Genomic DNA, 25,943 nt, shown 5'->3' with positions numbered 1-25,943 from the left:
AGGCAGCCCATTATTCCTCGACAGCCGAAATCAAAGAAGAAGATATTGAACGCTGGAGCGGAGTCGACGTTCTACCTCATCACTAACGTGTTCCATCAGTTTCAGGTTGGAACTCTGGGAAGGCCAGTCCATTTATGAATTTTGTTCTGCACAAACTATTCCCTCACAGATGCTGTTTTATGACAGGGTATACTGACACGCTGATACAATCATCATCTTCGAACTATTCCCCTACTGTACGCAGTAGACAATACTGTAAAACATGATTATATCCTTCCACATATAGCGTTTCCTTAAGCGCAATGAGGGAACCATAACCTAACCACGAAAAACACCCCATACCATAGCATCACCTCGTCCGAACTTCACTGTTGGCACTACATATGATGACAGGTAACTTTCACCAGTTATTCAACAAACCCAAACCCTTCCATGGGATTCCCATAGGCTATAGCGTGATTCAACCTCCAAATCATTCGTTTACAGTCATCCACTGTCTAGTGTGGTCGCTCTTTACACTATGTGGAGCGTCTTTTAGCAATGACTACAGGATGCGTGGCTTAAGAGGAGCTGATCGAACACTGTACCCCATTATATTTAACTCCCTCCGCGCAGGCAGTGTGCTAGCTGAACCGCTGGTAGCACTTGGAAACTCCCGAGTAATTCCTTCGGCTGGTTTCATGTGATTTTTTACGACCACCCTCCGCAATGCTCGATGATCCCTGTCTGTTAGTACAAGAGGTCTTCCTGATCTTGGTTTGGCTCTGGTTGTGCCTTCCAGTTTCCACTTCACAGTCACATCACCAACAGTCGAACTGGGAAGCTTAAGAATAGTCCAAATGTTCTTAATGGATCTGTTGACCAGATAACATCCAATGCCTAGTCCGTGTTGGAAGTGACTGAGCTCTCCCGGTCGACCATTCTCCTACTACTGCTTCTCTGCTTTTATTATTATTATTATTATTATTATTATTATTTCGCAAGGCTTTAAATACAACAGCAGATTACATCAGTAACACAGCACGCTTCTCTGCTGACAACAAATTACCCGCCCTCTCCTGTTACGCTATCGTGTCCGCCTCTCGTGCCATGTAGTGGTCAATTCCGCGTTACATAGGATGTCCGCATACTTTTGATCAGTTAGTTAATTTAATATATCATTTGTGCGATAAATAGTAATGGTGTGGAGTCAGTTTACGTTCATATTTGCAAATTACACTACTGGCCATTAAAATTGCTACACCACGAAGATGACGTGCTACAGACGCGAAGTTTAACCGACAGGAAGAAGATGCTGTGATATGCAAATGATTAGATTTTCAGAGCATTCACACAAGGTTGGCGCCGGTGACGACACCTACAACATGCTGACATGAGGAAAGTTTCCAACCCAGTTCTCATACACAAACAGCAGTTGACCGGCGTTGCCTGGTGAAACGTTGTTGTGATGCCTCTTGTAAGGAGGAGAAATGCGTACCATCACGTTTCCGACTTTGACAAAAGTCGGATTGTAGCCTATCGCGATTGCGGTTTATCGTATCGCGACATTGCTGCTCGCGTTGGTCGAGATCCAATGACTGTTAGCAGAATATGGAATCGGTGGGTTCAGGAGGGTAATACGGAACGCCGTGCTGGATCCCAACGGCCTCGTATCACTAGCAGTCGAGATGACAGCCATCTTATCCTCATGGCTGTAACGGATCGTGCAGTCACGTCTCGATCCCTGAGTCAACAGATGGGGACGTTTGCAAGACAATAACCATCTGCACGAACAGTTCGACGACGTTTGCAGCAGCATGGACTATCAGGTCGGAGACCATGGCTGCGGTTAATCTTGTCGCTGCATCACAGACAGGAGCGTCTGCGATGGTGTACTCAACGACGAACCTGGGTGCACGAATGGCAAAACGTCATTTTTTCGGATGAATCCAGGTTCTGTTCACAGCATCATGATGGTCGCATCCGTGTTTGGCGGCATCGCGGTGAACGCACATTGGAAGCGTGTATTCGTCATCGCCATACTGGCGTATCACCCGGCGTGATGGTATGGGGTGCCATTGGTTACACGTCTCGGTGACCTCTTGTTCGCATTGACGGCACTTAGAATAGTGGATCTTACATTTCAGATGTGTTACGATCCGTGGCTGTACCCTTCATTCGATCCCTGCGAAACCCTACATTTCAGCAGGATAATGCACGACCGCATTTTGCAGGTCCTGTACGGGCCTTTCTGGATACAAAAAAAGTTCAACTGCTGCCCTGGCGAGCACATTTTGCAGATCTCTCACCAATTGAAAACGTCTGGTCAATGGTGGCCGAGCAACTGGCTCGTCACAATACGCCAATGTCTGCTCTTGATGAACTGTGGTATCGTGTTGAAGCTACATGGGCAGCTGTACCTGTACACGCCATCCAAGCTCTGTTTGATTCAATGCCCAGGCGTATCAAGGCCGTTATTACGGCCAGAGGTGGTTGTTCTGGGTATTGATTTCTCAGAATCTATGCACCCAAATTGCGTGAAAATATAATGGTTCAAATGGATCTGTGCACTATGGGACTTAACATCTGAGGTCATCAGTCCCCTAGAGCTTAGAACTACTTAAACCTAACTAACCTAAAGACATCACACACATCCATGCCCGAGGCAGGATTCGAACCTGCGACTATAGCGGTCACGCGGTTCCAGACTGAAGCGCCTAAAGCCGCTCGGCCACTCCGGCCGGCGAAAATGTAATTACATGTCAGTTCTAGTACGATATATTTGTCCAATGAATACCCATTTATATCTGCATTTCTTCTTGGTGTAGCAATTTTAATGGCCAGTAGGGTAATTTACAAATACGGCTACATGCTGAACATATTTTATAAGTTTTTTGTTATATTTCATTTTATTTTTTATTAAATATACAGATTTGAGATGGTAATTCCTGTCTATATGTCTTGTTGATGAGTTGCTGATTAAAGAAAATATGAAAACTTCAGCTGCTAAATTTCGTTATCTTAGAAATCGTTTGTCGGTTCACTGCAGCTGGACCTGGAAGGAGGACTGGAAACTAACAAAATGCTGTAAGAAGGAAGCTCTTCAGACCGTAGGAAGCACTTGGTGGAACGGTCGGGACGTGGAACAGCTGCCAGCCCAGATAGTTGCTCATGATCAGCATCGTAAACTTATGGTTAGCGTTCTCTTAGTGAAATAAAAATATATTTTTCATTATAGCAAAACGGTTGACATTTCGCATAGTTATCACTAAAATTTGTAATGATTTACTGCTAATAAATGTTATGACAAATGCTGAACATAAAATTCGTATCTCGTTTTATACCATCAGGAAGGGAGCGTGTTGTACCTAAAGGATAGTATACCCGAGAAAACATTACGATTTTTTGCCGGTACTTCAGTCTAGCGACAGATTTTAGAATCACAGGCAGGAAGGCACCCCAGATACCGCCATAGGCAATCGCCGATACTTTCTACGGTTTTAATATTGTTAGACACCAGCTTGTGTTTTGTGCAGTATTAGAAAATATTTCGAGTTCTACACATTTAAGGCTAGGAATATATTAATTCTTCAATTACTGGTTTTTTATGCCAAGTAAAATCCTACATGCTTTTACAACTAATAATATAACGTGTCGCCAGTTAGGCCACGATTCGTCGATCGTGCGGCATCTTGTATCTTGAGAAAGGTCTTTTACCATGAAGCGTGTGACGCACTGACGGAAAAAATCACAACACAAAAAATAACTAACGTAGAATAAAAAAATTTCTGGAATACATTTGTCTAGGTAACATAGTTAAGTTATTTAGATTGCAAGATCACAGGTTAACGTAAGGGCGAGACAAGCGATTGCAAATGTAAAATGCTGGTGCATTAATAACCGAGGTAACCACCAGAATGTTCAAGACAAGCAAGAAACCATACGTGTATTTTGTTGTACAGGTGCCGGATGTCAGTTTGTTGGATTCAATTCCGCAACTGTTGCAATACAAGGACGGTTAATGCTGTTAGTGGAAGGCGCTGGAATTGTCGTCCGATGGCGCCCCATATGTGCTCGACTGGAGTCAAATCTGGTGACCGAGCAGGCCAAGGCATCATGTTGACACTGTAGAGCATGTTGGGTTACAACAGCGGTATGTAGGCAAGCGTTATCCTGCTGGAAGGCGCCCCCTGGAATGCTGTTCATGAAGCTCAACAGGTCGAATCACCACAAAGATGTACAAATTTGCAGTCAGGGTGCGTGGGATAACCACTAGAGTTCTCCCGCTGTCATACTAAATCGCACCCCAGACCAGAGCTCCACGTGTGTGGGTTCAGTTTTTCTAGTATGCACGCAGGTTGGTTGCAGGTCCTCAGCTGGCCACCTTCTAAATAACACATTCCCATCACTGGCACCGACGGAGAACCAGGTTTCACCAGAAAACGCAACAGACCTTCACTCTCCACTGAGCTGATGCTTGACACCACTAAAGTCGCAAATGGCGCTGGTTTGACATCAATGGAATGCACGTTACAGGACTTCTAGCTCGGAGCTTCATTGAAGTAACCGATTTGTAACAGTGCGTTGTGTCACTGTGGTTCCAACTGCTGCTCATATTGCTGCTGCAGATGCAATATGATGTGCCAGAACCATACACCGAAAACGATGGTCTTCCCTCTCGGTAGTGCCACGTGTCCGTCCGGGCCCGCACTTCTTGGACCCTACATTCTCGTGACCACAGCTGCCAGCAGTCATGTAAAGTGGTTACATTCCTGTCAACTCTTTCTACAATATTTCAGAAGGAACATCCAGCTTCTCGTAGCCCTATTACACGAACTCGTTCGAACTCAACGAGGTGCTGAAAAAGGGGTCTTTGTCGCCTTAAAGGCATTCTTGGCTAACATCATCCCGTCCAATCTCAAAGTTAACTAACGCATCCTCATACTGGCGCTACTAGCGCTACTCTCATACGACTGACGCGAAATTTAAAAAAAAATCAAATCGTTCAAATGGCTTTGAGCACTATGGGACTTAACATCTGACGTCATCAGTCCCCTAGAATTTAGAACTACTTAAACCTAACTAACCTAAGGACATCACACACATCCATGCCCGAGGCAGGATTCGAACCTGCGACCGTAGCGATCACGCGGTTCCAGACTGAAGCACCTAGAACCGCTCGGCCACATCGGCCGGCGAATTTTTATTAGACCTAATGCTACAGATCTATAAACACACCTACCAAAATTATTTTATGTCACACCTCCTTCTCTTGCGATTTTTTTCCGTTAGTGTATTTGCAAATTAACTGAGTTCCGATAATGTCTTAGCAATTTTACCTCTATTGAGAATGGAGATTTTAGTTAGTTTCCAACAGATTGGATTTCAGGTTATATTTAACTTGTAACTGATTTTTTATAATACTTCTGTTGGATTTAATTTCACTTACTGGTTACTAGTGTTTAGTGGTATAATAACGTGAGAGGTGATTAAATACAGAATTGACGAGATTTTTCGATTGCAATGCTTTTAAATTTCAGTACAATATTTTTTCCTAAGCACATGACCATGCTGTAACTGGAGCATGTTTTCATATTTGGAAAAATCTTAATTTTACAGAGTAATTTTTGTAATGTCGGAGAAAGGCTGTAGTACATAAAAATGGAACGCCGTCCTTCAAAAAGTTGGTAAGAAAGTATACTAAACTTTTATTGCAGGGCTGGATTGAGGCGAAAGTCAATAAAGTGTTATACGGTACAGCACTGTACCGTACAATAAGAGGCAGAAGTCATACCACTAATTTCTCGTGCCTACTGGAAACTCAAATACATGACTACCAATGTTATTTAAGTTTTATACAAAGATTTTTTTGGATACTGAACTAGAAGAGGTTATTTAAAAAACGAGTAACGTGCTCTGTTTCCGAGACTATACAGCCGCACGCACACACACACACACACACACACACACACACACATACACACACTACTCGATAGTATCTCCTGCACAGTGTGGTAAGTGGGTGGACGAAATATCTACACACGACTACTATTGTACCATATAGATCCACGCTTGAAGCACACCTCATATACAGTAGAAACAAACAGTGTATGTCACTGATGATGAACTACGAGGGTTGTCCAGAAAGTAAGTTCCGATCAGTCGCGAAATGGAAATCACAGTGAAAACCAGAAACGTTTTATTTGCAACTGTTAGGTTCACCTTCCACCTACTTCTCTACATAGTCATCGGTCCAACATTGAGTTTTGCCGTAGTGTTGTATCAACCTTCCAATATCCTCCTCATAGAAAGCATCCGCCTGTGCTTTCAGTCAGTTAACTGCACTCATCTGCAGCTCGTTGTCTGAGGAAAAATTTTTTCTTCATAGCCAGCGGTTCTTGTAAGCAGAGATTACGGACTGTATTGTGGGTTATCAAACAATTCTCATCGGAAACGCTGCAGGAGCGTCTTCATTGCCCCTGCAGTGTGCGCCGGAGAATTGGCATGAAGTAGGAACTGCTCGACACTTGTGTTATGTGGGCTGCATGACACAGGCGAAATCTCTAACCAGGCCCTCATACTTGGCGGGAGGCGCTATTCACACATATTTAAGTGCTCACTGTTCACTCAAAACTGAAAAGAGAGATGAGACACGATCGACGGGCATACTAGAGACACTGTCCAATACATCTGTGCAAAGTTTTACCGGATTTTCCCAGTGGTTTCCATTTCGTGACCGATCGGAACTTACTTTCTGGACAACCCTCGTATATGCTCGAATACTGTCCTGTCAAGTAGTTTTACGTGCTGCTCATGGTGTACAGCAAGAGATTTTCTTAGCAAACTCCACGAATTCTTAGCGGATATAAACTGTTATGATATCCTGAGCAGCAGGCGTTCATCAGAAACAAAAGAAAGAAAAATTCGGAATGAAGGAAGGAAGATTAGGCTCTAGCGTCTCGTCGACGATGACATCATTAGATACTGATAAGTAGCTCTGATTGGTGAAGGATGCGGATGGAATTCCGCCATGTCATTTTTAAAGAAGTATCCCTAGCTGCCTTTAGCTAATTAGGGAAATCAAATAGCGAAAAATTTGATCTGGATGGCCGGATGTAGATTTGAACGGCTGGTCTCCACAATATGAGTGTACTGTCATACCACTGCACTACGTCACTCCGTGGAAACTTGAGGAATGCTTCGAAGAAGCATAACAGAGTCTCTTGTATTCTCAACGATTGCAAACTATGTGTTCGACACAGTATGTTACACTCTTAAATTGTCAATAAGGACACAGTTCCGTAATGCAAACCACAGTTAACACAAGGAAATATGGAGCAATCAGTCTGCGAAGTCATTGTTTAAGTCTTACGGAAAAGCTCATACGATATGGGATGGACAAAAAGGTGGAAATACCGGGAGAAATGCATGATGGAACATAAAGGCAGGTGCTAGCCAAACCTGCAGGATGCGCTGTTGTGTCTGACCACGAATGGCACATGCGCAACGCCGACGACCGCTGTAAAATTCATTACAGAACTGAATTTCGCACTCGCGAACCCTGTCAAACCCAAGACAACACGAAGAGTGTTTCATAAGCAGGGAATTGCAGTGTGAGCTGGAATTCGGAAACCACTCATCAATGATACAAATGCATGTGCATCTACATCTACATCTACATCTACATCTACATGATTACTCCGCAACTCACAATTAAGTGCCTGGTAGAGGATTCACCGAAGCACCTTCAAGCTATTTCCCTACCGTTCCGCTGTGAACCAACGCGTGGGAAACACAAACACTTAAACCTTTCTGTACCGACTCTGATTTCTCTTATTTTATTATAATAATCATTCTTCCCTCTGTAGGTGGGCGCCAACAAAATATTTTCTCTCTCTGAGGAGAAGCTGGAGATTGAAATTTCATGAGAAGGTCCTGCCGCAACGAAAAGCGCCTTTGTTTTAATGATTGCCGCCCCAATAGACGTATCATATCCGTGACGCTCTCTCCCCTATCCGCCGAGCTGCCCTTCTTTGAACTTTTTCGATGTCCTCCGTCAATCCTATCTGATACGGATCCCACACTGCACAGCAGTACTCTAGACCAGGACGTACAAGCCTATTGTAGGCAGTCTCTTTAGTATACCTGTTGCATTTTCTTAGTGTTCTGCCAATAAATCGTAGTCTTTGATTTTCTTTAGCCAGAAGGTTATCTGTAAGATGTGTCCAACTTCAGTTGTTCGTAACTGTAATCCCGAAGTATTTAACTGAATTTACAGCGTTTAGATTGGTGTGATTTATCGTGTAACCGAAATTATCGTATTCCTTTTGGTACTCATGTGGATGCCTAGACTCTTTTCATCATTTAGAGCTAATTGCCACTTTTAGCGCCATACAGATATCTTTCCTAAATCGTTTTTCAATTTGTTTCGATCATCTGATGACTTTTATAAGACGGTAAATGACAGCATTATCTGCAAAAAATCCAAGCGTGCCATACGGAATGTCTCCTAAGTCGTATGCGTAGATCAGGAACAGCTTTCTGAATCCCTGTTGGTTTGTCAATGAATCGTTTTCTTTTAGATAATTCATAATTTTCGAACACAGTATACGCTCCAAAATCCTACTGCAAATCGACGTTAGCGATATGGGTCTGCAATTCAGCGGATGACTCCTACTTTCTGTCTAGGATACTGGTGTGACTTGTATAACTTTCTAGTTTTTAGGTAGGAATATTTCATAGAACGATCGGTTGTACATGATTGCTAAGAATAGAGCTATTATATCAGCATACTGTGAAAGGAACATGACTGGCATAAAATCAGAACCGGAGGTCGAGTCTTTATTAAGGGATTTTGGCTGCTTTGCTACACCGATGATATCTACTTCTATGTTAATCATGTTGTTAGTTGTTCCTGATTCAAATTCTGGAATATTTACTTCGTCTTCTTTGGCGAAAGAATTTCGGAAAACCGTATTTAGTAACACTGTTTTAGTGGGTTTGTCATCAGTAACATCACCATTGTCACCGCGCAGTGAAGGTATGATTGTGTCTTTCCGCTGAAGTACTTAACATACGACAGAATCTCTTTGGTTTTTCTGCCAGATTTCGAGATAGTTTCTTTGTGTAAAATACTGAAAGCATCTCGCATTGAAGTTCGCACTAAATTTCGATCTTCTGTAAAACTTCGTCAGTCCTGAGGGTTTTGCGTTCTTTTAAATCTGGCGTACTTTTTCGTTTCTTCTGTAACAGTGTTCTGACCTGTTTTGTGTACGGTGGGGATCAGTACAATTTCTTATTAATGTATTTGGTATACGTCTCTCAATAGCCGTCGATACTATTTCTTTGAATTTAAATCACATCTGATCTACGCTTACATATTCAGATTGGAAGAAGTGGAGACTCTCTCTTAGACAGGCCTCAAGAGAATTTTTATCTGCTTTTTTTAATAGATATATTTTACATTTATATTTTGTGGGTTTGGATGTTACGGTATTCAGTCCCGCTACAACGACCTTGTGGTTACTAATCCCTGTATCTGTCATGATGCTCCATATTTGGTCAGGATTATTTGTTGCTAAGATGTCAAGTATATTTTCGCAATCATTTTCACTTAGAGTGGGCTTTGTTCAAAATAATTTTAAAGAGAGCGAATTCAGAACGGTTTCGGAAACGTTTTATGCCGACCTCCAACTTTAAACATGTATTTCCGCTAATATATCGAGCGTAGATTGAAGTCACCACCAACAATAACTGTGTGAGTGGGGTGCCAATTTGAAATGAGACTCAAGTTTCCTTTTAACTATTCTACAACTCTATCATCTGAGTCGGGCAGTTAGTAAAATAAACAAATTATTAATTTATTCTGGTTGTCAAGTATAAAAACTACCCATACTAACTCACAGGAACTATCTACTTCGATTTCACTACAAAGTAAACTACTTCTGACAGCAATAAACACTCCATCACCAGTCGTATTTAATCTATCTTTTCTGAACACGGTTAGGTTCTTTGTAAAAATTTCAGCTGAACTCATTTTTGGCTTTAGCCAGCTTTCCGTACCTATAATGATTTGAGCTTCAGTGCTTTGTATTAGCGCTTGGAGCTTTGGTTCTTTTCCAACACAGGTATGACAATTTACAGCTACAATACCGATTGTTTCTAGGTCAAGTTTCCTGCGTTTGCCCTGCAGCCTTTCAGACTGACGCCCTTTCTGTAGTTTCCCGAGACCCTCTAACCTAAAAATCCGCCCAGTCGCCTCCACACAGCCCCCGCTTCCTGTCTAGCCACTTCCTGCGTGTAGTGGACCCGTCACCTATTAAGCGGTAGGTGGAAACCCATCACCCCGTAGCGCAAGTAGAGAAATCTGCAGCCTACACGGTCGCAGAACCATACGAGCCTCTGATTCAGACCCTCCACTTGGCTCTGTACCAGAGGGCCAGCGTCGGTTCTATTGACGATGCTACAGTTGGCGAGCTCGGCCTTCATTTCGCTAGCCTGACTTTACTATTTAGCTAGCCGCCCAAAACAAGAGAGAATCCCTTCCAATTCAAAGCGACACACATTGTTAGTTCTGATATGAGCCACTACTTTTAGCTGGCTGCATCCTGTGCTCTACATGGCATCTGGGAGCACCCTTTCCTCATCTGGAATGACTCCTCCCAGTATACACACAGAATGCACACTGGATTCCTTCCCCACCTTGGCAGCCATATTCCTAAGTGTCCCCATTATGCCCCTAACGTTGCCGCCCCCAATTACCAGTAAACCTAGTCTCTGCCAATGTTCATACCTTGGGGCAAAGAGGCTTCCTCTGGAACAAGGCGAGCGACTTTAGATGACTCAGGGACTCCGTCTGTCCCAGATAGTGACCGAAAGCTGTTCGTCAGACGAACTGGGGTGGCCCTCCGATCGCCCGTCCCTCCCCAAAAAGTCTTTCGCTGCCTGCCTCTCCTTGGGCGACCTCCCACTCGACCATGGGTGAGGGATCAATTTCAGTGCGGGCAGTGCCCGGGATGGCCACAGTAGTGGACAGATCAGGAGATACATGGCATGTGGTAGATGCCCCCTGATCCCCACGTCCGGCCCCCACAGTGACGCTCATTGGCAACAGCCTCAAGCGGTGTGACCGAAGCCAACACTGAGTGGGGCAGTGCATGAAGGGTCACGAACTCAGCTCACATCCGAATACAGCAAGGACAGGCGCTATACAGGGTGGTCCATTGATAGTGACCAGGCCAAATATCTCACGAACTAAGCATCAAACGAAAAAACTACAAAGAACGAAACTCGTCTAGCTTGAAGGGGGAAACTAGATGACGCTATGGTTGGCCCGCTAGATGGCGCTGCATAGGCCAAACGGATATCAACTATAAATATCGTCCGCACTGGCGGAATGTTACGTGATACCACGTACTTATACGCTTGTGACTATTACAGCGCCATCTATCACAAAGCGAAAAAAGTGGTCCAACTAAAACATTCATATTTCTTTACGAGCTACACGAATATGTAACAAAAAATGGGGGTTCCTATTAAAAAAAAAAACGTAGTTGATATCCGTTTTGGCGGGCTGATGTGGCCGAGCGGTTCCAGGCGCTTCAGTCTGGAACCGCACGACTGCTACGGTCGCAGGTTCGAATCCTGCCTCGGGCATGGATGTGTGTGATGTGCTTAGGTTAGTTAGGTTTAAGTAGTTCTAAGTTCTAGGGGACTGATGACCTCAGATGTTAAGTCCCATAATGCTCAGAGCCATTTGAACCATTTGATATCCGTTTGACCTATGGCAGCGCCATCTAGCGGGCCAACCATAGCGCCATCTGGTTTCCCCCTTCATTCTAGACAAGTTTCGTTCTTTGTAGTTTTCTCGTTTGACGCTTATTTCGTGAGATATTTGGCCCGGTCACGATCAATGGACCACCCTGTATAAAAAAAAAAAAAAAACAGAAAACTGAACGCTACATAGTTATTAGAATGCTACACTGTGCCTGGTAAGCACACAACACGCAAGAAATTAAGAAAATAAACTAGTATCCACAGAGATAAGTGAAAATAAGTATCTCCTGTTTGATGCTCGTAAATATAAATCGCAAACAAACGATGTACTCGCTTTATCTGAAGCAACAGCGGAAGGCCCTCTCTCTCGTTGAGGGCCCTACCACCGACACTGATCCGATCCAAGAAAACAAACAGCATGTATGATACGGGGAACGATCAAAAGTCGAAAAAGCAAAGCGTGGTGCCGAAGCCATAAAACATTGACTATGGAGCAATGGAAGGAGTTCTTTTATCGGATGAGTCTTTTTTCACACTGTTTTCATCGTCTGACCGTGTTTACGTCTGGCGAACACTGCCCCCTGCAGACTGCATACTGCCAACAGTGAAACGTGGCAAAGGTTAGGTGGTGATTTGGACACCAATATCGTGCTATTGCACTGGCCCCTTGGTTACTCTGCAATGTTTCGTTACTACCAAAGACTAAGTGACACTTTTGTCTGATTAGGACCATCCGAGGGTATAATGTTTGTTCCCCAGAGGTGATACTGTTTTCCAATACGACAGGTCTCCTGTTCACACATCTCGCATCAAGGATATTAATGATCCTTTGTGGTCTGCTTTGGAGAGAAGGGTTGCGTGATCGCTATCCCTCTTATCTTTACCTGAACTTTCCACTATTTTCGAAGAGTGGCATAAGATCCCCCTTGAAAACAGTACAGCACCTGTATTTGTCCATTCCGAGATGACTGGAAGCTTTTCTGAACGCCAACGGTTTTCCTGTACATTATTAGGCATAGCAGTGTGTTGTTTTTTGTGTTTCCACATTTTTGCGCCCCCCCCCCCCTTGTAAAACTACATCGCATGTCTTTTCGTGATTATATACCAGAATAAAACTGAAAATGAAGTAAGTATCCTTCCACACGCACTATAGAGCGACTTGCGATGTATACTGGGTGTCCCGGAAATGTTGCGACAAAGTTCAACGCGTCGTAGAGGGTGTCATGAGAAACATATCGAGGCTAAGGACCCGTGTCTGGAAACGTCATCCAAGGACGCTACAGAGCGTCGAAGTTCCAGGCGTCGGCGTGCCTGCCACTAGGCCACCCTTTCTGCAGCAAAAATGACTTCGTACGCTGTCTCGCATTGTTGTTTTTTATTCATACACACCAGAATTCTGGCTAAAAAAAGTACTAATCACAAGTCCAAATCGCTCTCAAATTCGTAAAAATGTTTCAGAGTTCAGTCCTTTCCACCTCGAGTGAATGATTTTAAGTTCGCACTATCGTTAACTCGTCGAAATCTTCCTGAGTCCTCACGACTGTTTGACGGTAGATTTTATAAGTATTCGGTACCAAAACACGTGAACATCGCAAATTCACGTCTCGTACTTATAAAATTTCTGGACACAATAAAAACGTGACCCAAACGCCGCTCATACATACGTCCTGTCTCCTCCAGCTCTGGCAAACGAATGACCCTGGACAAAATGGCCGCCGTCCTTAAAGTGCCCTCGCACTGTCGTTACGAAAATTCTCATACTCGTTTTTTCCATACATACAAAATAACATCTAATCTTACATCTACATACAGGGTGTTTCAAAAATGACCGGTATATTTGAAACGGCAATAAAAACTAAACTAGCAGCGATAGAAATACACCGTGTGTTGCAATAAGCTTGGGACAACAGTACATTTTCAGGCAGACAAACTTTCGAAATTACAGTAGTTACAATTTTCAACAACAGATGGCGCTGCGGTCTGGGAAACTCTATAGTACGATATTTTCCACATATCCACCATGCGTAGCAATAATATGGCGTAGTCTCTGAATGAAAATACCCGAAACCTTTGACAACGTGTCTGGCGGAATGGCTTCACATGCAGATGAGATGTACTGCTTCAGCTGTTCAATTTTTTCTGGATTCTGGCGGTACACCTGGTCTTTCAAGTGTCCCCACAGAAAGAAGTCACAGGGGTTCATGTCCGGCGAATAGGGAGGCCAATCCACGCCGCCTCCTGTATGTTTCGGATAGCCCAAAGCAATCACACGATCATCGAAATATTCATTCAGGAAATTAAAGACGTCGGCCGTGCGATGTGGCCGGGCACCATCTTGCATAAACCACGAGGTGTTCGCAGTGTCGTCTAAGGCAGTTTGTACCGCCACAAATTCACGAAGAATGTCCAGATAGCGTGATGCAGTAATCGTTTCGGATCTGAAAAATGGGCCAATGATTCCTTTGGAATAAATGGCGGGCCAGACCAGTACTTTTTGAGGATGCAGGGACGATGGGACTGCAACATGGGGCTTTTCGGTTCCCCATATGCGCCAGTTCTGTTTATTGACGAAGCCGTCCAGGTAAAAATAAGCTTTGTCAGTAAGCCAAAAGCTGCCCACATGCATATCGCCGTCATCAATCCTGTGCGCACCCACAGACTGCGTTGTCTTCTATATCTTTCACATCACTTGCAGCGCCATCTGTTGTTGAAAATTGTAACTACTGTAATTTCGAAAGTTTGTCCGCCTGAAAATGTACTGTTGTCCCAAGCATATTGCAACAAACGGTGTATTTCTATCGCTGCTCGTTTAGTTTTTATTGCCGTTTCAAATATACCGGTCATTTTTGAAACACCCTGTATATGCAGAGTCTCAGCATATGACTATAGTATTCAGACTAACTGATTAGCGACCACGCAGTATGAGAAATCCCGTGGCTGCAGTAGAGCAGTAGGGAATGTCGTGCTTTGGCTCGGCACCTGGTAAACCCAGTACACTTGCGGTGGGCGAGGAGCAATGAAGCGGTGGCTACAATGACCACTCATTCAATAACGCCCCGTCAGCTGTCAAATACACGAGCGCTATCGCGCCTCCTTTTCCCAACACAACAAAACGCACGAGTTCAGTCGTGTTTGCTTTTTAAACTTCTGGCATTCAGCCGTACTGGGATGCACCCTCTAGTAGACATTGTTTAAATAATTTGCAGTTTTTTTTCTGATTCATGTATTGAACTACACAACATTAAGAGAAACCTTAGGATTCTTGTACTATTTTCTCTCTACTTGTTATTATGCCATTTGACATTTTAACTGACAAAATTTGATGATACGCATGGTAAATCTCTGCTTTGACTTCCTCGTACTCATATGACTTTGTGATATTTTTCTTACTCAGTTCTCACTGTATCTTCTTGCATTATCTACGGCACACATCCGAGTACTATTGTTCACTTCAGTGTATTCTATAATGTTACAGTTTAATTTGATGTGCTACAGTGCCGTATTCATTAATCAATACTCGTAATCAACATTTATAATTTTTTTCCTTTGAGTTTTTTTTTCTAGTTTTATACCTTCTTTTACTTTGTATCTCACTAGTCTATGCTCATTTGAAATTCCAAAAGTGCCTTAGATCTGCCTGTACAATACCTTTATTATTTCAGGAAATGCAGTATTTATCATCAGTCATATTTCCGTGGCGTGTCATGTAGACAGGACACCCCATCCCCAAGGCGGTGAGACCATGTAGTTTTTTCGCACATCGAGGGTGCGCCCTCAGTACCCAGCACGTGTTAGCAGGCCGCTTTCGGAATTCGGGCGACGCGGAAGCCCCGAATCGAATCCACCCGGCGGATTAACGACGCGGGCCGGTGGACAGTCCAGCCTGGATGTGGTTGTCAGGCGGTTTCCCACATCCGACTAGGTGAATGCTGGGATGTTACCCACGTCCGGCCTCATTTACCGATTCGCAAATATTTAGAATTTCACATGGATGACACTACACACAGACAGTGGGGATACACAAATTCCGTCCCACGTAGTATAGAGGTGGCGATAGGAAGGACATCCGGCCACCATCTAACCTTAACAACGTCAAATTCGGTAACAACCGTGCCGAACTCGTGTAGGTATGCCGAAAACAACCGCCGCCGAAGGCAACGTGTTGATGACAGGGGTCACCGTCGACCTTCGCGGATTATAATAGAGATTAATTAAAATACAGTGCAGCAAACATGTATGACAACAATAACTAATAAGCAGCCGTATTATCCTGAAGCACCTCCATACCTCCGTGCTTTGGCTTACAGATGCCACCATTCCAATCGAGTGCCTCTGTTCACCGCACATTACACAGCATAGAGATAATAATGGGTGCAGGAAAACCGTCATTGGGCGTTCGAAGAGTGAGAAAAGGTCACTTGGAATTATAAATCGCATCACACATCGACGACAGTATGCGAGTTCTCCGAAAAGTATACGGTCCAGCCACATTAATGTGACCATCGCCTATATTCGACGTCAACGTGCAATAACCACTCACAGACTTCAAGTGTCAGCAGTAGCAGAGGAGGGTATATAATGCGTGTCAGGAAGACGGCAAAAAAGTGCAGTCATTGTCTTAATACAGAAACGGAGCGATTTATCTGACATACAAGAAGGTTTTACCCTTGACTTTCAGGACACGGTTGGAAGCATTCCCGAAACGGGCAAGCTTTTGAAATGTTTGCGTGCCGCCGTGGTTAGAGTATATCGTACGTATACATGTGAATCAAGACAGTGGGGGTAGGGACCCACAGTGGGGGATAAGGGTATAACTTGTGAAACGCGAATTAGGAGGGAATACTAGTGTATGAGACCCGTTATTGCAAGGTACCCCTGTCAGTTTGGGCGCACATAGCTAAATTCAAGACGAACTTTCGGAGAAACTTGGTGTTTAACGCATGGTGAGCAACTCAGGATACTTCGATTTCCGAATGGACTTAGCGCTGGGAGCTGCTTCAGTTTTTTCAATGCAGCTCGCTACACTTCAACTATAGTGAGTCAGTTAAGCCCTCGCACGAATCAACACGCATTGTACATATGTCTGAGCATAAAAAATAATTAATTCTTCTTTAATTCTCACGGGTGCAGACCATCGCAATTTGAAATTAGTCCTCCATCATTATTTAGGGATATTTGCAGCTATTTTCGATGAGCAATATTTCCTGCAACAGAATGCGATGGTGTACAGAAACTCCTTTGACACAACCGTGCCATAAACATTCAATACACTTATGTGCAAAACATAAGGACAAAAAATAGCTTTGGCATGATGTGTCGCTGTAAAGTAAAATAGCTCGATAAAAATTGGATCACACACAGAAAGAACGGCTACAGTATAGTACAAAAAAAATGGAAATGAGCGTATGGCATCGTTGGCCGGGATGCCCCAATTGGGGGAAGTTCGGCCGCCAAGTGCAAGTCTTATTTCATTCGAGGCCACATTGGCCGACTTGGGCGCCGGTGATGAGGATTAAATGATGAGGACAACACAATACCCAGTCTCCGAGCGGAAAAATCTCCAACCCGGCCGGGAATCAAAATGGTTCAAATGGCTCTAACAACTACGGGACTTAAAATCAGAGGTCATCAGTCCCCTAGACGTAGAACTACTTAAACCTAACTAACCTAAGGACATCACACACATCCATGTCCGAGGCAAGATTCGAACCTGCGACTGTAGCAGCAGCACGGTTCCGGAGTGAAGCGCCTAGAATCGCTTGGCCGCAGCGGCCAGCGGCCGGGAATCGAACCCGGGCCCTCTTGCTTGGGAGGCGAGCACATTACCACCCAGCTAAGCAGGCGGACGTGGTGTAATACAGAGGGTAACTGAAAGAAACAATGAGACAAATAGATATGACACTACTATTCAAAGACCTTAACGCCACTGAAGTCACCTGGACACTACAAATGGTGGTGAACTGTTCTTAATATGATCTGTGATCACCACGGACAGCAGCCCAGGTCCTGTAACGTACTCATATGTTGGCCACAAGGTTGGTAAAGAGTTCTTGTGGTAGGACTGTCCATTTCTCCACCAGCGCGGTTGGCAGCTGCTGAATAGTGGACGTGCTGCGATACGCCTCCCTAGCGCATTGCACACATACTCGATGAGTTTTAAATCGGGGGAAGGGGCAGACCAGTCCATTTGGAGGATATCTCCTCGTTGCAAGAGCTCCTCCAACTGCATTGACCAATGCGGCCACGCATTGCCATCCATGAAAATGAAGTCACGGCCAAATGCCCCCCTCCCCTCCAAAAAAAAGACGTACGTATGGACGGAGTACAGTGTTGCAATAACGTTGACCGGTGAGAGTACCGTGTTCAAAGATATGGAGATCAGAAACTGTGTGCTGGACCGAGACTCGAACTCGGGACCTTTGCCTTTCGAGGGCAAGTGCTCTACCGTCTGAGCTACCCAAACACGACTCAGGCCCACTCCTCACAGATTTACTTCTGCCAGGACCTCGTCTCCTACCTTCCAAACTTTACAGAAGCTCTCCTGCGAACCTTGCACAACTATCACTCCTGGAAGAAGGGATATTGCAGAGACATGGCTTAGCCACAGCCTGAGGGATGTTTCCAGAATGCTGTGAGGACGGGGCCTGATTCGTTCTTGGTTAGTTCAGCCGGTAGAGCACTTGCCCGCGAAAGGCAAAGTTCCCAGTTCCAGCCTCGGTCCACCATACAGTTTTAATCTGCCAGGAAGTTTCATATCAACGCACACTCGGCTGCAGAGTAAAAATCTCATTGTGATATGGAGGTCAGTACACCAATGCAACGTTATACCTCCACACACCCCAACACCTGGACCACCATGTTCGACAATGTTCCCGGGTGGATTACTTGTTCGCACCTCTCGCTATATGATGGTACATCCAGCATTGTCAGACATGATAATTTTGGTGGTCCTGGTGCTATGGTGTGTGCAGGCATAATGTTGCATGGGCGTGCTGACCACCACATCTTTGAATAAGGTACACTCACCTGTCAATGTTATTACAACACTGTACTCCTTCCTCGTATGCGTCTTTTCAGGGCTACATTCGACCCTTAATTCAGTTTTATGGATGACATTGTGCGACCGCAACTAACAGTGCAGCTGGGGAACTCTTGGAAGGAGAAGATATTCGGTGAATGGACTGATCTGCCTGTTCCCACGACTTGAAATCCATGGAGCACACGTGGGATTCGGTGGGAGGCGTAGTTGAGCGCGTCCACATGCACCAGCAGTTATCAGCCGCGCTGGTGGAAGAAACGAACCCCCCACCACAAGAACTTCTTACCAGTCTTACGGCGAGCAAGGAGCACGTTGCAGAGCCTGCGTTGTCGTCCGCGGTGGCCACACCCAAAGTTAAGAACCAAGACGCTTTTTGTAATGTCGAGGAGACCATAAATCGCGGTGGCTTCAGTGTAATTATTGTCTTTTAATAAAAGAGTGTATTCTGTTCGTCTCAGAAATTGGGCAATGGTAATGACACACCAATATCACGATAGCCCTCCGTTGTAGTTGTTACACATTTTATTACAAACAAAAGCATTATAAAATTACAATCACAGTAATGCAGGAGACTGTCTAACAAGGCCAGATCACTTGGACAAATAACAAATTTCTTTAATCGGAACAAGACCCAAAAAACTTGAAATTTGAATATAACTAGGTAAATATACTCAGGTAAAGCTTTACTTAAATAGTACAAATGTCCATACAATACCCATCAGGACTCTCGTTACTTCCAATCAGCTCAGGAACAGATTAGTGGTAAGAACACAGATCTTTTAAGGTTTGGCTAGCCAACTTTCCCAAATAAAACTACATACAAATGACTAAAACAATTAAGGAGGTGCTTTAATTTTGACCAAGCCAATCGTCAAATTTACTTAGTTGATTAATCAACAATGTTCTTAGAATGATTACAACTAGAACATGACCATATGACAATACCTCTAAAATGAGGTCGCTTCGATACTGCGTGTGAATTAGCGATAGACGCGAGCAGACCAAGGGTTCAAATCAATACGAGAGATCCACGAGACAGGAAATGAAAGAGAAATATACTCAACTTTGCACTGCAGTTGAACTTCGGATGCTATAATTCTCCACCGGGAAGATCGAATCACGCAACAGTGACAACATAACCCAAGATGTAAAGGAGAGGACAGGGCCTTAAATATCTCTCTGCCCCGCTCGCATCGACCGCTGCCAATTATCTTTAACACAACACACATCAACGGCAGACAATATTCTGAGACATAAACTACACAATTTTATCTCGAGAACAGGTGATCAATACAACTGAATAGAAACAAATTAGCCTCCGTGAGTTACTTGGCTAGTGCCAGCCCTTAAACTTCGATTAATAAGTTCGCTAAAAATCATGCCCTAAAGTTAAGATGACAAGAATTATCTCGGCGCACATTTACAAGCCAAACTACCAAATGAACTACAAGGTAGAATAGAGGATGTATCTCACCGTGTCTTGAAACGCCAGATCCGGACTTACTCACTACTCGTTGCACTTCTAGCTACGTCTTTAACCACACTTCATGCCGGTTGGTTGGGCGTAGCCACACTTCCTCAACTGCCATCCAGATAGTTAGTCACGACACCGAGGTAGGTGATAAACAACTAAAACAATTCCAAAGGATTTTTAGTACACTGGCATATTCATTTAAGCCGCACGCCAACCACCGAAGCAACTCGGCGACTCCAATTCAATTGGCCGGCGTAGCTTATAACAGACTCTAAGGAGCTTATCCTTCCGACCTCTAGGAAAACCGAATCACCATGGGCGGTGGATCTGCCCTCACGACTCAACACGCCGTAGCCGCTGGCCGCTCCTTCGTTGTCCGACTCGTCCTCTTGCCGTCCTGCCTACGTACACTGTCCCACGTGACTCTCGCTCACCGCCGATCCCGACACACCTCCCCAGCAGAGCGCACGCGCTGCCTTTAAATCCGCGCCGCCAAAGCTGAGCAGAAGACAAATAAGCATCGAAGTCGACTCAAAGACCAAAATGACGATCGATGGAAACTGGCGCCAGAAAACGCACCAGCTCAGTATCATTGCGTATTTCTTTCACTTACTTTCTGTACTGTATTGTAGCAGTTTCTATGTATGGTCCACGTTTTATCCCCTGGATAATATCGTCGCAATAATAAAAGTATCCTCTTCATCGTTCCAGTTGTCGCATGAGCACATATGAGACAATAAGTTAAGAATCTCCATTTATTCGTGAGTCTGCACAGTCTGTATGATTTCGTCTGGAAGATCTTAATAAAATTTTGGCAGCTATAAAATATCACATGATTCTTCTCCTCTACCACTCCTACATCTAAATCTCTCACCTCTTGTGGCCGGCCGCTGTGACCGAGCGGTTTTAGACGCTTCAGTCCGGAACCGCGCTGCTGCTACGGTAGCAGGTTCGAATCCTGCCTCGGGCATGGATGTGTGTGATGTCTTTAGGTTAGTTAGGTTCATGTAGTTCTAAGCCTAGGGGACTGATGACGTCAGATGTTAATTCCCATAGTGCTTAGAGCCATTTGAACCATCACCACTTGTGTGTTGTTATTATTCAATAGGTGCCCATTCCGCTGATCAAGTAATTCCCTTAAAGCTAATCTCAAGTACTTAAGACGTCCACCAGCTCGTTGTTAACAGATCATGCTGGCTGTTTGTTATCGGATTTCGTAAAAATTAATTTTTATAAATTAGGTTGTCAACCCAACGCTAACACTCAGCGATACTTTTAGGACTGAATCCCTTAGCTGATGGGCCCTCATTTCAGCGCGCTGGAGAACTCGCCTTTAACCATTGACACCAAGTATACCGGCTGCCCACGGTCTGTGGCGTTGATACGAATGGCTCGGCCTTGGTAGGAACGCGTCTCCTGTGATTTATTAGTACATTTCTACCTGCAGAAAATTAACCCCCAAGATCATATACTATCCCCTCGGCCGCCAGTTATTCTCTGTGCGAGATTAAGCGCTACCAACGCTTCAATCTTCTTAGCGCTCCGTGAGTCTTCGCTCTAGAAAAAGATTCAGTTGGCGAGTTTCAGCCATACTTCAACAATAAAGTACTTAATTCAGCGTGGGATGAGTTCACGTTATACTAAGAGGACAACAGAGTGATGCACTAAACGCGTATCAGGTGCTCATCTGGAAAGTAATATTGCGTTTTTTCTTGCTTTTCGAACACTATTCCAAAGAATAGTGATGGTTCCTACAACATTTGTTATTGGCCTTGTATAACAAGCATGTGTGACCCCCCAAAACAAACAATCTATGATAATTACTGTAGCTTTGGGTGTCTATATTCTCTCTTTATTTTTTGTGTATACATCATCTGCGTCCTCCTTGTGGTGCATTCTTTACTTCTGCATCCCGGGGAGTTGGCATTCCACGCTGCTGGGCGTGGGAGACATTGTCTCGGCTCATGGTGGTATGCTTGCCAGAGTCTAGTGCTGTGTCTCGAGTCAGTGCCTGTCCTAAGATAACCTCTCCGAATTTTAGACTGCGCCCGTTATTTGCAGCCGATGTCGCCGTTAGACCGGCAGAGGATGTGTACAACAAGCGAGTCGCTGCTAATGGACAGACTGAGCCGCCGTCGCCTTAACGTGGTTTGCTTATCCGAGGCATCGACAAAGTGGCTGCAGCAACAAAGGACGCCGTGATTACGTAACTCATAACTGTATCGTGCTTATGCAAACACATAGTAGATAGCTAATCGCTGAAATTTACATGTCTAAAGTTCAAGATACGGATTGTCAATCGCGGTAGAAGAAAACAGTTACTTTGAAACCAAGGAATTAAATTACAGCCTCCGAACTCATTCCCTTGTTTTTTGAGTCATTAAAATGATGGCGAGCATTGGTGTAATCTGCATATGACAGAACACAAAAGCGAGACGAATTATTATAATGTTGTGAAAAATCGCTATTGGAAAAGTAATAAGTTACTTATCTTGTGTCTTCTATGCAGTCTCCTCGAAGTTTCTTTTCATTGACTCAGCATCTGTTTAATAGATTCCTACTTGACAAGGAGAGATCCATGTTTTTTCCAAGTCACGCATTAAATTTCGCAATGAGACATGGTGGAGATTTTTTTCGTTTTCGTCATTTATTGCTTCAGTTAGAATACCATCACTCAAACAAGGAATTACAAACTTTTCCAATTAAGTATCCGTATTCCCAAACTTTGGCAGACAACAACTTCCAACATAGAATGGAACAGAACTGGTAAGATAGGTTAGAGCTTCTCGATCACAACTCTGTTAATACGCGCCAGAAGTTAGACGAAGACGACCAGAGATGCAAATCTCGCAGCACAAAGATATTACAAGAAATCAATCTACGCATTATGTGAATTAGCACAATTCATTATTTACTTTAGGAATATTTTCGAACTACCATCTAAAATAAACCACACAAATAATAATAATAACAATAACAATAATAACAACAATAATAATTTCGAGCGACTTTTAAAAATTTCACAAAATATATTTACCACACCTTTCTAGTGTTTTCATTTTCAGTTTGAAATAATTTCTCGTTAAGAGTTTTTATAATCAAACATAAATAGAATAACCCTTTCCTGTTTGCTTACTCACAATTAAAAAGACAAAATTCATTATCTGTAACGAATTTCAGTGAATCCGGTAGCATATTTGAATGTATCGCGAAGTCTATTAGAGAAAAAGTTTGTCACTGACCAGTTCCATTACAAACCGTTCCCTTTCACATGATTACTTTTCACTTTCATTTTGGAATATTTGTAATGCCGCAGTAAAGACCTGGCTCACTGTATACAGAAATCCGTACAATTAAGCATGGGAGTGGTCACTATATGTGGTGCGACGCACTGTGATAGTTTAACATAATATATTTGTCGTGATATGTAAAGAACATGTAGCCTGAATTTTTCCTTTAACATGAACCCTTCCTAGCAAAATGCCCGGCATTTGGGGATTTGGTTATGTACTAAACAATGAACGAACCATGTTTGTAAACTCTTTTTATTCGTTTTGAGCACTATAGACGTTAAGGTGGTGAGAACGTCTATTCTTTTAACAACTTATTTCTTGCGGAATGCGTTCAGTTTGATTAATGTTTCTTGTAGCCCTCAACGTGTCTTCGGCAATACAATAATTAAAACCGGTGGTTTCACAGCAAACAATTTCTTGAAGGTTCGATTGGAATGGTTTAGAGCACGGACGGAAAATAAACTCTCAGTGGCAAGGCCGTGAGTTTAACTCGTTTCCGTCCAATGTTTAGATCAGCATAGAAAAATTGTTCATTTCATAACATTTCGAAGACTGAAGTAACCATATTCTCCATGTGTTGTGAGACGTGATGTTACGAGTTACATAGCGCATGGACTCCAAGCAGACCGTAACCTGTTGTCAGTCTACATCTCTCAGCAGGCTTTACACTCACTCACGTGTATTTGTTCCTGTGCGCTCTTGCCGTGAAAAGCACATCATCTCATTGTTTTCCAATTATTACTGCTGAGCTGACGTGCAATATATTAATAAATTGGGATCTATATGCGAAGTTTTGCTTAAATTATAGCGTTCGTCCTTCACCATGAGAGTTCCCTACAGTTATTTCGGTAGACAGAGTAATTAATTTGGAGAAGTGGATAATAACTTAGAATGTACGTTAAATGATGTCATTAAGAACGCAGTACTTTGTGAAGGATTGGAGAAGATGAGCAAGGAAATAGGCTGTGTCCTTGTCATAGGAACCATTCCGGCGTTTTCCTGATGCAGCTTAAGGAATCCACCGGAAACCTACATCTGGATGGATCAACGGGGATTTGGACCACTGCCGACTCAAGTGTGACTCCAGTGCGTTGCCACTATGCCACGTAGCTCGGTCCATCCAATAAAGTGAAAACATGAAAGGAAGAAACAATATTTCTCGCCGACACCAGAGGGTGCAATATCAGCATATGAGTGAGTTTGGAACGGTCAGAATGATCGGTCTACGGGAAAGTGGTTTGTCATAGACCTTTAGTGACATTTCCGTTCGTACAGAGCGTTCATCTACGGCAGTGATACATGTGTTGAACAAGTGGGTAGAAGAGGGTCGCATACGGCAAAGAACGGATGCTGGACCATGTCATATGACCCTCAGCAGGGATGAGCGTTATCGTGTCCGCACAGCAGCAGTACGCGCTACAAATTCGCTCACAGGACTGACTCGACGCTGGAACGTTGCCACTGGACTCATCGTACCAGCGTTGACGGAAAGACACCGTCCGCTGAAAGCTAGACTGCTGGACAGCATGTCATTTCGATGGCTTCGATTGTTCAGCCTATCCGACAGTGATGACAACATGTGTTATAGTCATTACCGGGGTGACTGCAAGCTGACACCCTCCATTGTATTGTGGTGTATCGGACAAACAAGTTGATGGTTTGGGGTGCCGTTGGTACCAGTTAAAACCTCGACTGCTATGTCTGAGGACAGTCTGAGGAGCAACACCTATATGCGGTCGGTTTCTGGGTACTCTTCACGCCGCATTTCTGCAGGGCGACGTCCAGTCACAAGTGCTGAACAATGCGCAAGCCTCCTTTGAAGACTGTGGAGTACCATTACTTTCCTAGTCTGCGCGTGTGACGTCTGTCATCAAACATTCGTGTGACACGGTTGGTCGGCGAAATGTTCCCCACGGTCCGCCCTTGAAGCACCGTGCATGCTATATGGACTCGCATGTGGACAGCATGCAGGGATATTTCTTCGGGAACACTTCCAGGTTTGTCTGATTCCGTGCTATGCAGTTCAGGGGCTCTGTAGCACATGGGAATGCCACATCGTATTCAATTGAAGTCATAAATCATGTGTAGTTCTTCGTTTCCTATCTTTTGTGATTTTGTGGCGTATCATGTTTACTCCAGTCATATCTATAACCTACTCTTTGAACAGGATTTTCCAAACGCCCAAATAATTTGTATTATATGCTTTTGGTGCGTGAAAGTTTAGCATGGCTCTAGAAGTTACCTCAAAATCAGGTAGCTTTTGACATTATGGAATGAAAGTAAGAAAGCTGTAATATATATATATATATATATATATATATATATATATATATATATATATATATATATGTGTGTGTGTGTGTGTGTGTGTGTGTGTGTGTGT

At 43.8% G+C, this 25,943-nt stretch overlaps 1 protein-coding gene and 1 non-coding gene across 2 annotated transcripts in view; one reads left to right on the top strand and one right to left on the bottom strand.

Moving 5' to 3' along the window:
- Positions 1–25,943, top strand: part of LOC126184689 (galanin receptor 2a-like) — a 442,192-nt gene that overhangs the window by 89,953 nt on the left and 326,296 nt on the right. The gene's annotated exons all lie outside the window — the stretch shown is intronic.
- Positions 18,143–18,217, bottom strand: Trnas-cga (transfer RNA serine (anticodon CGA)). Its single transcript has one exon. It is a non-coding gene; the product is annotated as a tRNA-Ser (tRNA).

Source organism: Schistocerca cancellata, chromosome 4, assembly GCF_023864275.1.
Source record: "Schistocerca cancellata isolate TAMUIC-IGC-003103 chromosome 4, iqSchCanc2.1, whole genome shotgun sequence".
NCBI classification, from domain to species: domain Eukaryota; kingdom Metazoa; phylum Arthropoda; class Insecta; order Orthoptera; family Acrididae; genus Schistocerca; species Schistocerca cancellata.
This window is presented reverse-complemented; position numbering and strand designations above follow the sequence as displayed.